We start from the raw sequence: 14987 nt of genomic DNA, 5'->3' as shown, positions 1-14987 counted from the left end.
AGATTTTTATTTAATAATAAGGTTAAAACACCTTATGGTAACTTGTTTTGGCGAAATACTTAACAAGCTCTGTATTACTAAATCTTGGTATTTCTAGCCTAGCTCCCACTGACGAGACCTCAATAAAGGTCGAAACCGGTCTGGGTAGTGGCCCCTTGCCTTTAATACAAAACATCATACATCCCCTTCTTGGAGATGTGTTTTGGCATTAAGGGTAAATATTAAGATTAGTGATCGGAGCTTGTTCCACCTTTGCCACGAGTTGCCCTGGTCCTGCACTACCTGTGGGATCAGTTAGACTTGCATCAATTGCAGGCGCAAACTTGACTTTTAGTCTGTTTGCTTACTTGGGAAATGGAGTAAAACCAGGTTTAAAATTGCTTGGTATCTTTAACATATTTATACCCAAGGTAAAAATACTTTCTATATATATATATATATATATATATATATATATATATATACATGTATATATATATATATATATATATATATATATATATATATATATATATATATATATATATATATACATATACACATATATATATACATGTATATGTATATATATATATATATATACACACACACATATATATATATATATATATATACACATATATATATATATATACACACACATATATATATATATATATATATATATATATATATATACACACATGTATATATGCATGTATATATATGTATATATATATATATATATGAATATGTACATACATATTAATATATATATATATATATATATACAGGGTGGTTCAAAATTCCACGTACAAACTTTGAAGGGAGGTAGAGAACATCAAAATCAACCATATTCACATAGGAAAGGATGACCGGAACGCCCACCGGAAGGTACTAACAGGGACACAAAGATAGAAATAACACAAGGCCGTAAGTAGTGTAAAAATAAATTATTAGGCGTAACTGAACAGTTCAATAGTAGTTGGATACACTGTATAATATGGTAAACGACGTGCATCTGCCATCTCAGCGTTTTCGTAAAACGACGGATGTTCTTCGTACGACGTCGAAAGCTTGAATGAGGACGTCCCAATTGCTCACCAGGAGCGCTGGCGAACAGCGCCACATGTCACTTTCGGGTGGCATTTCCGGTCATGCTTTCCTGTGAATATGGTTCATTTTGATGTTCTCTACCTCCCCTCAAAATTTGTACATGGAATTTTGAACCACCCTATATATATATAGGGTGGTTCAAAATTCAATATTTCAATATATATGAAAAATAAATTACTTCGAATGACTATAATACGGAGAATAAAAAAGAATAAAGTTTAATGCTGAGATACTACTAGTTTCGTTGAAAAAATCAACTTCTTCAGGTATCAAAGACAAAGAATCATATAAAAAGTAACAGAGACATAAAATAACATCAACAGATCTAATATAAAAGACCGTAGTACAGTTTAAACAGGACTGCGTGCTGGCGTTCCAATTGAAGTTGACTACGTGCTTGAGCTGTCACGAGTGCGCCAATACTGGACAGTGGCAATGTGTGAGTCAGAGAGATTGAAACTAAGGCTGTTGTTAATATGTGATGAATCTAGTGAAATTTCTCTGGATTCGATGCTCTTTCTTTCGAGTTCATCATAACACACATGGATATTAGAAGTTTTAGGCCAGTTTACGAGGTGTTGGTGGCCTTCATCCGAGTTAATAGAGAAGAGAACGTGGCTTGAGAGAGCGCTTCCTCTGGTCCTATTGTAGGATATGTCTCTTTGGTGTTCCTCAATGCGCAAGAGGATTGATTTAGCAGACTGACCGTTATGACCGTAATATGGTTTGCCGCATTCACACATGATCTTGTAGACGCCTGGATACTGGAGAGGGAGATGTTTTACTTTAGGTCTGCTTAGTAAGGAGCGAAGTATTGGATACGTAGTGAAGTAACTTGAGATGAAACAGAGATTGAAAATGAACTTAATTTACTAAAAAGGACTTTTGTCAACAGTGGTGTCTCTCTTAAGAAAATTGATAAATTTATCTCTCACCGTCGTTCACCTACTGTTGAAGATTCTTCTTCCCTAAGAGCACATATATCTTTACCATACATCAGCTCTCTCTCTCTCTCTCTCTCTCTCCCCAAAACTGGTAAAAATTCTTAAGAAATTCAACATTAGAACTTGTTTCACTACGTTTCCAAAACTTCGCTCCATACCTAAAGTAAAACATCTCCCTCTCCAGTATCCAGGCATCTACAAGATCATGTGTGAATGCGGCAAACCATATTACGGTCAGAACGGTCAGACTGCTAAATCTATCCTCTTGCGCATTGAGGAACACCAAAGAGACATATCCTACAATAGGACCAGAGGAATCGCTCTCTCAAGCCACGTTCTCTTCTCTATTAACTCGGATGAAGGCCACCAACACCTCGTAGACTGGCCTAAAACTTCTAATATCCATGTGTGCTATGATGAACTCGAAAGAAAGATCATCGAATCCAGAGAAATTTCACTAGATTCATCACATATTAACAACAGCCTTAGTTTCAATCTCTCTGACTCACACATTGCCACTGTCCAGTATTGGAGCACTCGTGACAGCTCAAGCACGTAGTCAACTTCAATTGGAACTCCAGCACGCATTCCTGTTTAAACTGTACTACGGTCTTTCATATTAGATCTGTTGATGTTATTTTATGTCTCTGTTATTTTTTATATGATTCGAAGAAGTTGATTTTTTTCAACGAAACTAGTAGTATCTCAGCATTAAACTTCATTCTTTTTTATTCTCGGTATTATAATCATTCGAACAAATTTATTTTTCATAACATTATCTACCGAGTAAATATGAACGCCGATATATCTACTCTATACTATAAAATGATAAGCTGAAATTGGAAACGGACGTGACTTCGGCATGAAACGAATGTAGGCTGTAATGTTTTTGTGTAACGTTTTTGGCAAGTTATTTGAAACGTTTTGAAACTCAGGGGCTAACCTGAGTGTCGAGCCTTCAAAATTCGTGTCATCGGAATTCAAGGAAATCCGGTCTACTAGTCCGGAATACGGGGGGTTGGGTGCCGTAAGCGCAATGGGGGCGACACTCCCCTTTTGAAGACTCGACACTCAGGGGCTACCCTGAGTGTCGAGTCTTCAAAATTCGAGTCATCAGAATTCTAGGAGAACCGGACTACCAGTCCGGAACACGTGGGGTTGGGCGCCGTAGGCGTCAGTGGGCGTCAAAAACCCCTCTTCTTCATATCCAGGCCACTCTGAACTTAAAATATATACAGGGTGTTCGGGATAAATTTGACAGTTTCGTAAGGAAAAAGAAAATCTTCTTTGTATCTATTAAATTTAATGAATTGACAAAAAACATTACAGGCAGAGTTAATTACAATACTATCAACAAGATTTACTCAAAATAACCACCATTAGCATCGATCACAGCTTCAATTCTGCTTCGGAACCTCGAACAAGCTGATGCTACAGTCTCCCTGGGAAGGGCCGCAAAAACTGTTTTAATTTTATCCATTAACTGGGCTTTTGTATTACTGGAAGTGCGATTGGTGTCTTTTTCAACTGTGCCCCATACAAAATAATCCATGGGGTTAAGGTCTGGGGAGTTTGGAGGCCAAACATTTGGACTGGTGAAGTCGTAGAAATTTTCAGACAACCATTTTTGACTTTTCCCAGAGGTGTGGCAAGGGGCCGAATCCTGCTGCCATACTTACGGCCTACCATTGGCTACCCTTGTTATCCAGGGCTTGACTACAGTTAGCAACTCCACGAACAAAGCCCGAATTCCAATGCCAGGGTTCTTCAACACCTGTTCCTGCAGATTTGCGAGGAATTCTGCTGTACGAACGCAATCAGATCGTCTGCTAGGGATCTTTCTTCTTGCTACATCCTCGTAGTCACCATTGCAAGTCTCTAGTTCATGCCTGATTGTTTTTACTGTATTCAGGGAGCATTGGGCAGCAGTCGTAATATCCTTATTTTGATGGCGGGTACGAATCATCATGATACAAGTTATTCTCTTCCATGATTCAGGTGGGTTCCAGCTATCCATCCTTTCTGACATCTTGTATATGAATGAAGAAGGGTCCAAACTTTTAAATGAAGAGAAGTGTGTGTTAATACATGTAACTTACGGAAAAATATAATTAATTATAAATATGTCAAATTTATCCCGAACACCCTGTATATATATATATGTGTGTGTGTGTGTGTGTGTGTGTATTTATATATTTTTTTCTGATTTTTTTGATATATATATATATATATATATATATATATATATATATATATATATATATATATATATATATATATATATATCAAAAACCCCTCTTCTTCATATCCAGGCCACTCTGAACTTTTTAAAAATCGCTAAAATTACACTGAGATGCAACATCCTTGTACAGCACAATTTCACACTATTCACTGTAGAGCATCCTTCACACTATTTTGCTTTCTTTTCGATGCATCTGGAAATAATAAATTATTTCCAGATGCATCGACGAAATATCTGAGAGCACAGTGAGATAATATGGAGACATGCTATTCTGAAGGACGCATCGTTAAAGAGAAACTTAATTCGACTACTAATGTTGTGCGGGATCTTCTATTGCCCTAATCATTTTTCGCCCTTCTAGGTTTAATCTTCATCTGTCGTTGGTAATAAATCAGGTAGTTTGGGCTGTTCCTTTTTCAACATGACAGTCCACGGACGCGCTGGTATGGGCGACACTTGAATTTCCACTTCTTTCTAAAGGTGGGAAGAACGTGTCCATGACATTGTTAACTGTAGGCAAAGTTATTAGTCCACTCAAGTTTTACAACATAATTTTTCCCAAACCATGCAGCAATAGCACCTGTATTGCACTATGCGTAGTCATGATGAAAGCGATGGGTCTGTTCCATGAAACTTCTCCCTGTGTAGGAAGTACTGCAATATTCAGAAGTGGTATATATCCGTTGACGTTCTCCATTCCAGGTACTACACGGAAGGTGCGTGAGTACACATGAGAGAAATATACAGGTAGAATTTTTGAACTGTTGCTTGAACCACATTGCAATCAATGTGGTTCTAACAGCATTTTTTTTCTTCTTCTGGTTTCGGCTATTTATGGAATTCCTTAATGTAGGCCTCTGATATGGTATCCTTTAAGGAAATCTTTTGAAATCTGTAAGTTCTTCAAGTGCCATTAACAGTATGTCGACAGGGTATATCTGTTTGCCTTATATTGCGTCATGTGTAGATACAACATATGAAACTCTGGCAAAACGTTAACGAAAACAATGTTCCATAAACACTTTTAATTTCATTTATATTTAATAAAAAAATACCTTAAATAAACTTGGATTTCATTTTTTTTTTGAAATTTATTTCAAGGAGTCTGTTTTTTTTTATTTTATTCTATAATTTTTTTGTAGAACGAATGATGGAAATATAAATATGTTCAGTCATCTTCACAGATCAATGAACTGTGCTGCTCTCTATTAACAAGACATGTAAGTAAACATTAAAAATTATTTTTGGTTGAATTGAAATATAAACATCTTAGAGTTTATTTCAAATGACTGAGAAGCAGTAGGAATACATCCACAATTTTTCACTATATAATAATTTCTTTTCTTTTTTTCTAAAAAACTGTATTTTAATGAGAAAATTCGTTATTTTCTTTAATTAAAAATTCATGATTTTTGTCACATTGATTTCTTCTATATTAATGAGCTAAGGTTTCCATGGTTTGATACATCCGTGTTTTTGTGCCTGTCGAGTACCACGTGCAACTTTTCTAGAAAGAAATTATTCTATTTAATGCTAGTTTCGTACAACATTTTCATGTTCTTCCTCAGATTAAAAAAAAACAATTAAAAAAGATAAGATTTTCACAGAGAGAGAGAGACTTCTGAATTAATAATTGCCATCATTCAAATTAAACTTGAACTAGATGTTGAATATAGTAACGAGATGTCGAAGGTGTTTTCACTTGGTTACAACAGCAAGGATTAAACAAGACTATCTCGTAATTTCTTGTCAACTTTAATTTTTAATAGAGAGATATGTCGGAAGCGTGGCTCATAGTTGCAATTTGCTGTGTCACTTTTTTTATATTTACTCCCACACAAGAGAAGTAGAGGTCCTACAGCGACTGAATGTCGTAAGTGGGCAATCCCTCTGAAATCTAATTCATTGATATGCAGATCTTTTATATATCATGTCCATAATTGATTTAAGATGAGAGCGTGGGTTTTATTACATTCAGTAGGACATCGTATCATTTTGGTCGCTTCTTTAAATCGACGCACACACTTATTGAATTCTATGGATGTAGTTTTGTGAGTTGAGTTGTCAATTTACTTGTTTTTTTTTCCTTTGGTGGTGTGAAACGTCAGTCATGATTTATGTGCCCGTTTTTTTTTCACATCCTTGACATTTTTTTTTCGACGGATTTCACCAGCTCAACTGGTCTGTTCAATGTAACAGGTGACACAAGTACAGACTTTGTACATTCCTGGTCGTTCAAGAGGACGATCAGGTGGTTTCGGCTATTTATGGAATTCCTTAACAGTTTAAACCAGAAAATCCAATTTACATTAGAAGTAGAAAAAGACAGATCTCTTACCATCTCATTAGGCTATGAGAGAAGTTGTGCAGTACATTACAACAACAATGAGCTCCGCGTGTAACATCTCACTTCCGTATTCGACATCTTATTCAAGTTTAATTTGAATAATAACACTTGTTAATTCAGAAATCTTTTTGTGAATGACTTTTTTTCTATTTGGTTTTTAATCAGAAGTACATGAAAATATTGTACGAAACTATTAACTAAATAAAATAATTTCTTACCAAGTGCAACTTTTTTTGAGTTGTTTTTTTCAGACACAAAAACATTCCTTGTATATTATTTTCCATAGCAAAATTTTGCATTTAGTTGTAAGAAAACCGATGAACTAATTTTGCTGAAATTTAATATATACGCTTTGAAAAAAATTGACCAATTTTATTGTTTATCTAAAATCAGAAAATAGTTATCACTTTATACGAAGTTGAAAATTCACTTTCAATGTTCAGATGACGCAGTTACCCTTGGGGGAGGCATTAGCTTTAATCGCACGAAGTAAACGCAATCTCGCACTTATCATTGCATGACAGTCTGAAGTTTTATTATGTAATTTATCGCAAACCTACCGAAAGTGTTATACTGTATATGCTATATTAGACGCGTCTAATTTTAATAACGAGAATGGACTTTCAATCCATTCTCCTTATTAAAGCTACACTGGGAACTCTGCTCTGAATACGACTTTAATTCGCTTCGGAGACCTCCAATAAGTAGGGTGGTGTCTCACACCGGACGGTTAAAATCATTTATCACCTACATAAACTTGCATTCCCCCCCCCATACCAGCAGTGGAATTCGAACCTGCAGCTTGATGCTTGGCGAGCTGATATTCAGTTTCACGAAGTGACAAATTTTTTGCACCAAACCGAAGTTTATTTTTGCTTTTGCAGTAGCTGGCAGAACTCGTTCAATGTGGTGACGAGTTTAACACCTAAAAATCTTGAGGTATTTGGAAGAGAGAATCTGAAAAGGCTTCAGCTTTTCAAACAGTCAAGATGAACAACTATTAATAAAGTAAACGGAGTTCTGTTCTTTGATTAAAATAAACGATTATCGAAATTAAAGTATCCTTGTTTAAGGCCTTGTGGAGCGCCACCTAGTGACCCGAATGCTGCGAAACTTTGCAGGAATACATTGCGCGTAATACAGAAGCGATAACTGAGAAAAAATAGTTCCAACATTCATCACCAGGAGCGTTGTAAACACCAAATGCCTGGAATTTGCATATCACGCAACTCGGCAGTGCCAGCAAGGTTTCAATTAAATGAATAGGGGATTTTTCTCTTCGTTCTGGTTTTTAATACCATCCACAGTGATGCCCCTCACCTTATCCAACATGCTTTGCTCGTGGAGCTGTACTACCTAAATATTTGCAATGCTGTTGCTGCATTCGGCGAATTTCGTCGCTTGAACGATCTCCTTGTACTCTGCAACGAATGAATAGTCGTTTTGAAGAAGCGGGATCGTTGTGAGTTAGATCTGGCAGAGGTCGTAAAAAAAAAAAATCATTTTACAACAAGTGATTAACTTGCTACTGCCTTTGTGGAGCAAGCCATGAATAACAGCAATTGGTTACTGCACTACGTGCTGTGTCAAGACAATGGATGTTCCTTACACAACTGTCTGGAAAAGTCTACGGAAGATTCTGCATTTCTACCCGTTCAAAATAACCCTGCCACAAGACTGGCGCCCTCAGGACTTTGAAAGTCGACTGATATTCGCTTTAACATTCCTTTCTCGAGTGGAGTTGGACGCTGCGTAGCCATTGATGATTTTGTGGGGATACGAGGTTCATTTTCACCTGAACGGAGCTGTGAATACCACAATTGCCGGGTATGGGCTGCGCAAAACCAGCATGCAATCCAACAGATTCCTTTGCGTTCACACAAAGTTACTGTATGGTGCGAGTTTTACAGCTTCGTTTATCATTGGACCATTCTTCTTCTTCTTTGAGGACATTCGCCGGTCGGGTCCTGTGACCTGCTCAGTTACTGCTGAGCGGTATCGCAATATGATCATCAATTTTGTTGTGCCATAGCTACAGCTGCGCCTGTGCATGGATTCAATCATTTTATGCAGGATGGGGCTCCTCCACACGTCAATCAATCTTCAGGAGGTTCTTCGAGAATATTTCACGGAAGTCAGAGTAATCAGCCGTGCGTTTCCCAATGCATGGTTGCCTCGTTCACCTGATTTGACCCTCTGTGACTTCTGATACTGGGGATTTCTCAAAGAAAGGGTTTATGGGGATCATCCTAATAACGTGCCAGCGCCGAAAGACAGCACCACTCCCTACGTGTGTTCAACGACAGAACACGGTATGTTCTGTCGTTGAACACACTGTGCAAAGGATGCAGTTTGTGGTCTACCAGGAAGGGCAGCACATTGAAGAGTACAGCCTGTAAATGCATAATGGAAGGGAATAAAAATGTGTATTTATGCTTGTGTCGCTTTTCTCCTTCTTACACGCAGAAAAATTACCACATTCGGTACACCATATAGCACCCCGTAGTGGCGATCTTCGGAAGTACTTTTCCACCTCTCAGCAAAGTTTCGCAGCATTTCGATCACACAGCCCCACAATGCCTTAAACAGGGATACCTTAATTTTGGTCACCCTGCAGTTATAACTGATAAAATATGTATTTTTGATCAGTTTCGATTGAAACCGACATGATTTTGTCACTTAACATGGGGTACTTTCGTAAAACAGTCTACTGCCGTAAATAGTTGAATATTTTCTTCATTATTTTATATTTGTGGCTTTCTTCTATAAGACTGGCAGTTATTTTTTCCATCTGCTTTTATGGAACACCGTGTATACTGTTTGGAATTTATGTAGTAGTGCAAATATAAAAAATAAAACAATGGAAATTTGACCGTATGCTAATAAATTCATAAAGACATCGCTGTTTATCATAATAAAACTTTTCGGAGGAAAATGTGATTATTCTACAGAATTATGTGATTTTTTAGCTTTGCGTGTATAATAAGAAAGCTTTCAGATAATCCGACTGCCTTTGAATTTATTTCCAATGGGGAATTCAACGAGGAAATGAATAAAAGTGCTTTGGAAAGTAACGGAGAGAAAAAACTTAGATCCCTCAAGTAACCTTCCTCTGATATCGCATTGGAAAGGAAAGTTTTAAATGGTTACGCAAGATATCCCTCAGGCCGTCGTTTTTTTTATTATTTGCATTCTCTGCTGTTTTTTTTTCCTGGAAAAAGCACTTAACCGAATTCGCACGAGGACTTCAAATGCCTCAGCACGGAATGAATAAAGTAAGATTTGATTCCCCACTCGACTTATTTATTCTGCTGAAATGATGTATTCGCGGGATTTTCCACATCAAAATAATTTTGTGGGACGAATAGGCAAATATTACTGAAAGCAATGTCTTCAGAATTTGAATTCCAGCGTAAATTAGTTAAAAGCTATGAAGATATGAAATGACATACGTAAAACTTAATAAATCTGATATTCATTTGTTAATAAGAATTATTTGAACATTGGTGAAATGGGTTATAAGAGACAATATACTGAACTTACCTAACAATGAGTCATGTATTCGATATGCATATCACGTGTTTCGATATCAATTGTAAGCTCGGGCTTGTTGTATGAATTGATTTATCTATTTTTATGCTTTTTTTTTTATTTGATTTTATGTACAGGGTGGCCATAAATTAACTTTCCCTCTTTGGAGGTATCTGTAGCTAAAACTAATACACGGAATGAGACCACATTTTATATTGAGACTTCCGAAGGCATGGGGAGATGAATTCCGCGAAAAGAAAATTTAGTACCAAATGTCGCCGATAGGGGAAATTTTAGCGTGGCGAGTCAAATATTTGCAGTAAACGCAGGTCAAAAGGATTGTGTAAATTTTACTGTGCGTACGTGACAGCAGCGCCACCAATTCCATTTAAAAAGGGATTGGGCACGTTCAGGTAGTTATTCGAATGACTGACGAATTGTGCTCAATATAAATCCTACTTTGCCTTAGCATGCTTCACTTGTTAAGTTGTTTTACCTTAAACAGCTTTACCTTAATCAGGGTTCAGGGGACCCTGATTCTGATGAATAAAACATTATTTCCTGTGAGTTCAATCACTACATTAATTTCTGTGTCTCTCGCAAGTTGTTGTTTTAGTTTAATTATTATTATTATTATTTCGACTGTGTAAGCGCGGCTGTCGCTTACACCGTCGAAATGTTATTATTCCATTTTATCTGCCTTTAATGTAATTATCCGCTTGTTTTCGGCTCCGCCAGCGCCAAAATTTTCCCTATCGGCGACTTTTGCTACTAAATCTTTTTTTTCGCGGAAATCATCTCCCCATGCTTTCAAAAGTCTCAATATAAAATTTGGTCTCATTCCGTTTATTGGCTTTAGCTACAGATGCCTCCAAAGAGGGGAAGTTATTTTATGCTACCCTGTATGTTTCTGAAGTTTTCTGATTCTAAAGCTATTCATAGTTACAGCGAAAGTTCAAGTCTACTAAAAATTACGATAAGAATAAAAATATCAGCTAGTATTTCATCCTGTCCCAGCTTGAAAATGAGTTTTATGTCTCTCTACACTAAAGCAAAAGATCAGTGAATTTTATCGATTGAGTTCATAATCTTTTTTTAAGTGTGTTGCGATTGTAATTAGAATTATTTATTAGGTCTTGTAATACGTTTTATTTTACCCAAGATTTTCGCTTAATTTATTTCCTATTTATAATTCCAATAACTCTTTCTAAAAAATCTGTTCGGAAATCCGAGCAACCCCACGTAGCGTTTCCATGACACGTACAGTTGCATGCCATGAATTTTTACGAAAGGGTGTTTTACAGCGAAATGCATGGATCAAGGCGCACATCCATCAGACTGAAAGCGTTGTGGATTTGTAAAGGGTTCTGACGCGAGTATGAGTGTTGTCCTAACGATAAAGTCTGGAGACGAGAGTGTAATCATGCGGATTTACTTTTCATATGAATATAAATTAGGTCCGCCAGCCACAATGCTTGGACAGTTCTTCATGTCGTATTTTATGACGCTTTCACTGCATCGATAACTTTAAACAAGATAATTTTGCACGTGACAAAGCAATGATTGTCAACACTTGGTTTGAATAGAAGCACGTCTGTTCCCTAAAAATAAATTGGCATTGGAGCGAAATGGAGAATAGAATTAGAGAACGAACAAGGACGCCCTCTTCATCAGTGGAATTTAGTTTAAAGGAACAAATCACAACTTTCTATAGAAATTAGTAGAAAATCTTCCAGGATTTAAAGAAGTTATTACAGCCGAAGACAGTAAAAAGATTTTTAATTTATGTTAATAAGGAGTGGTTTTGTTTATGCCTCTGTCCAGTTACTTTTACTTAGTCATGTGTGTTCTTTTATACAGTAAAGAATGACTGTTAGAATATTTTATCAACAAGTTCCACCTAATCTGCTTATGAATAATATTTCGTGTTGTTTTTAATTAACATCAATTTGTTTTTCTTCCTAATGCTGACATTTACTAACAGTTCCTATCGTCAATGACTAATTTTCTGTACGAATCGCTTTGAACTGAGTGTTTTGTTGGTGGATGTGTTGTTCAGCATCGCGGAGATTTTTTACTGATAGTCTCACACTCAAATTGCAGTTTAGAAAGATTAAAGAGAAGCATGCTTGTAAAAATATTTAATAACGAAGTGAAAATATAAATTGAAATCAGACTGATTGCTTCGAACAAGAAAACAAACATTAAGAGATATTTCAATCAAGAAATGTGCATAGACAATTACAAAAATACGGTCACGTGAGGACAATTACGTCATCATAAATGAATAAGTGCACTTATGCTTGATGACGTCATTTATAGTCACAAAAACTGAACCAACAACCGTCTCCTAATAATATGTACTGAGACAAATGTATTGATCAGTTATCATTTTAACTTTTATTCTGTATATTTTTATAATGAAAATCTAGATATTAGTAAAAATCCTGAATATCATTTGAATTAAATTCTCTTCAACCGGAGCAGAGTTATAATTTCAAATCGGTTTATCTATTTCTAGATCTCACGCTAGAAAGGAATGCATTGAAACAAAAAATTAAAGGGCTTGATATTTTAGTAATGATCCAAATCCTAGATGATGGATGGGTATCATAGCCCAGCGGAAGATCAAAATCCTCCTTACTAAAGGCTGGAAGTGGCTTGCAAAAAATGTTCCATATTTATCTCCAGAGGAAGATTTCTGGCTTATCTACTCCTCAGCCCATCCACGGTAATAACGTATAATACCAAATTTCAAGAAGGTCCATCCAATATGGCCAGAATTATTACATACGTCCAACCTTTTAGGTGCAAAATACATTTAAAAATTCGCAAACAATTCTTTGAATTACTATTTCATTAATTTACTCGTATGTTATTATTTTTAATGAAAAAAATCTGTATTCTCACCGCAAACAGTTGGTCAAATTCTGTGTAATTCCCAATTCAAGTATTACCATTCAAGTCTGCAGTAAGTCAAAAACATTCGCAGTCAACACTTTATAGAATCTTTGAGTGCGAAAATAGCAACATGTTTTTTAATGGTTTAAAATATCCATGAGTTAAATATTGCATTGTATCACTAATTCCTTTACACATCACCAAATAACATTATCACAATATTCTGTAATAATCTTTTGGGAGTACTTTAAAACCTGAAGAAACAATCCATGACTAAGTGGAGTCTGGGTTTTGTTTGTGAACATCAGCTTCCTCATCACTTAGGAAGCTGTGATGAGGGATGTTACTTAGAGTTGTGATGGAGTTCACTGGTTTAAAGAGCCGAGTGGAGCTTCAGTTGTTTACGTGCGCTGCGTTTAATAAGCTGTGACCGTCCCCCTATGGAATTGAGATAATGGATGATATTATCTTGTACGTAATGTAAAAGTGAAGTCAAGGACACAAACAGTAATAAATAGAAAACCACTTCCGGGTATCATTCTGCTTGTGATTAAGTGAGTTTGACTGTTTAAATTAGCTTCGAAGGCACGTGTTTTTCAGCATTTAAGAAATCCTTTCAGGTTTAAGAGGATAATGCATACTACTCGGTAAACCAATAACAAGCTGATGCATTTTCCAAATTCAAATACGTACCAAAGTCTACATCACACAATGGTATGTTTGTTTTCGTTTTTCTTTTTTTTTTCCCGCAATTTTGATTACATTTTGAAAATAAAATTTTTCGTGACTGGATTATCCAATTGCACCAACCACCAGTTTAACACTCAACAGTGTGAAATCCCAAAGCAAGCAAACCAAACCTGGTTGCTCAGGTAAACACGCATCATTCAAAAATTCGTCGTCTTAATAAACAGTTAAAAAAAAAGTCACGATTCTTCGAAAATAGTGTCATTTTAAACAACACTAAAGGTTTGAAATTTAAAAGTTAATGTTTGTTGCATGCATTAGTACATTTCTTGATGAAAATACCCAAGATTTTAGTAGCAAACATAATGAATACATAAAAAGATCAGCAAATACTTTTTATTATGCGAATTTAGGATCTGTCTTCTAAATTGTGTGTTCATGAAGTCTTCAATGAGAAAAAATCGATACGTTTATGTTTCGTTCATTATTTCGTTCAATTCTGCTAATGTTGTCTCCTTCCAATTAACCTTGGAATTTTCGAAATACGTAATTTGGTAATCCGGCTCTTGTTTTGACACTAGATGGCGCCATATATACTCGTTTAGATGAGACCGAAGTATTTTTGTCAATTACAACATTCAGCGACTTATTCACAACCGGTCTGTTTAACAGAGCAAAATATCCCGGTATTTAGTTTTAAAAATACAAAACTTTTTTTAATCAAAGTGTATTTCAGTCACATTAGCAATATTCAACTATTGTGTTTAGCGTATATTAAATAATAAGCCTGTTATTCTATCATAGCTATTATTGTAGAAAACTAAACAGTTCGTTAATTTGTATTAAATTTGAACTCATTTTTTCGAACTTATTATTTTGATAAACGGTTAAAATGTTAAAACTGGTGTTTAAATATTTGTCTATTGTTGTAATAAAGAAATACGAAATTATAGCTCTTAGATGGTTTGTTCTGAGATGGTTTGTTTAAAGAAAACAAATTAATAACATAATTAATGCAATTCATAGACATTACGTTATTAGATATTACTAAAATCGCCTTTTAGATATTACTAAGAGGCGATTTTAGCAATAAAAAATAAAACAATTTTTCGATTTTCTTCAAATATATATTTCAAATTTTTTCAAAACATTAATAAAATATTGAAATTTTTATTTCCAAGTTTTGAAATATTATAATTAAAATAATAATATTAATTAATTATTTTAATTGTTGTAATAA

General features: G+C 35.5%; 1 long non-coding RNA gene across 1 annotated transcript in view; it reads left to right on the top strand.

Annotated features, from left to right (window-relative positions):
• Nucleotides 1-14706, top strand: part of LOC150110681 (uncharacterized) — a 45949-nt gene extending 31243 nt beyond the window's left edge. The window contains exons 3-4 of the long non-coding RNA XR_016548571.1: nt 5424-5501; nt 12681-14706. This is a non-coding gene — a long non-coding RNA (uncharacterized LOC150110681). The remainder of the gene's footprint in view (nt 1-5423; nt 5502-12680) is intronic.
• Nucleotides 14707-14987: the final 281 nt, after the last annotated feature.

This window comes from Typopeltis vanoorti, chromosome 1 (assembly GCF_054136105.1).
Source record: "Typopeltis vanoorti isolate ZY-2024b chromosome 1, IOZ_Tvanoo_1.0, whole genome shotgun sequence".
NCBI classification, from domain to species: Eukaryota; Metazoa; Arthropoda; class Arachnida; order Uropygi; family Thelyphonidae; genus Typopeltis; species Typopeltis vanoorti.
Note: the sequence above shows the minus strand (reverse complement) of the source record. Positions and strands in the feature narration are given on the sequence as shown.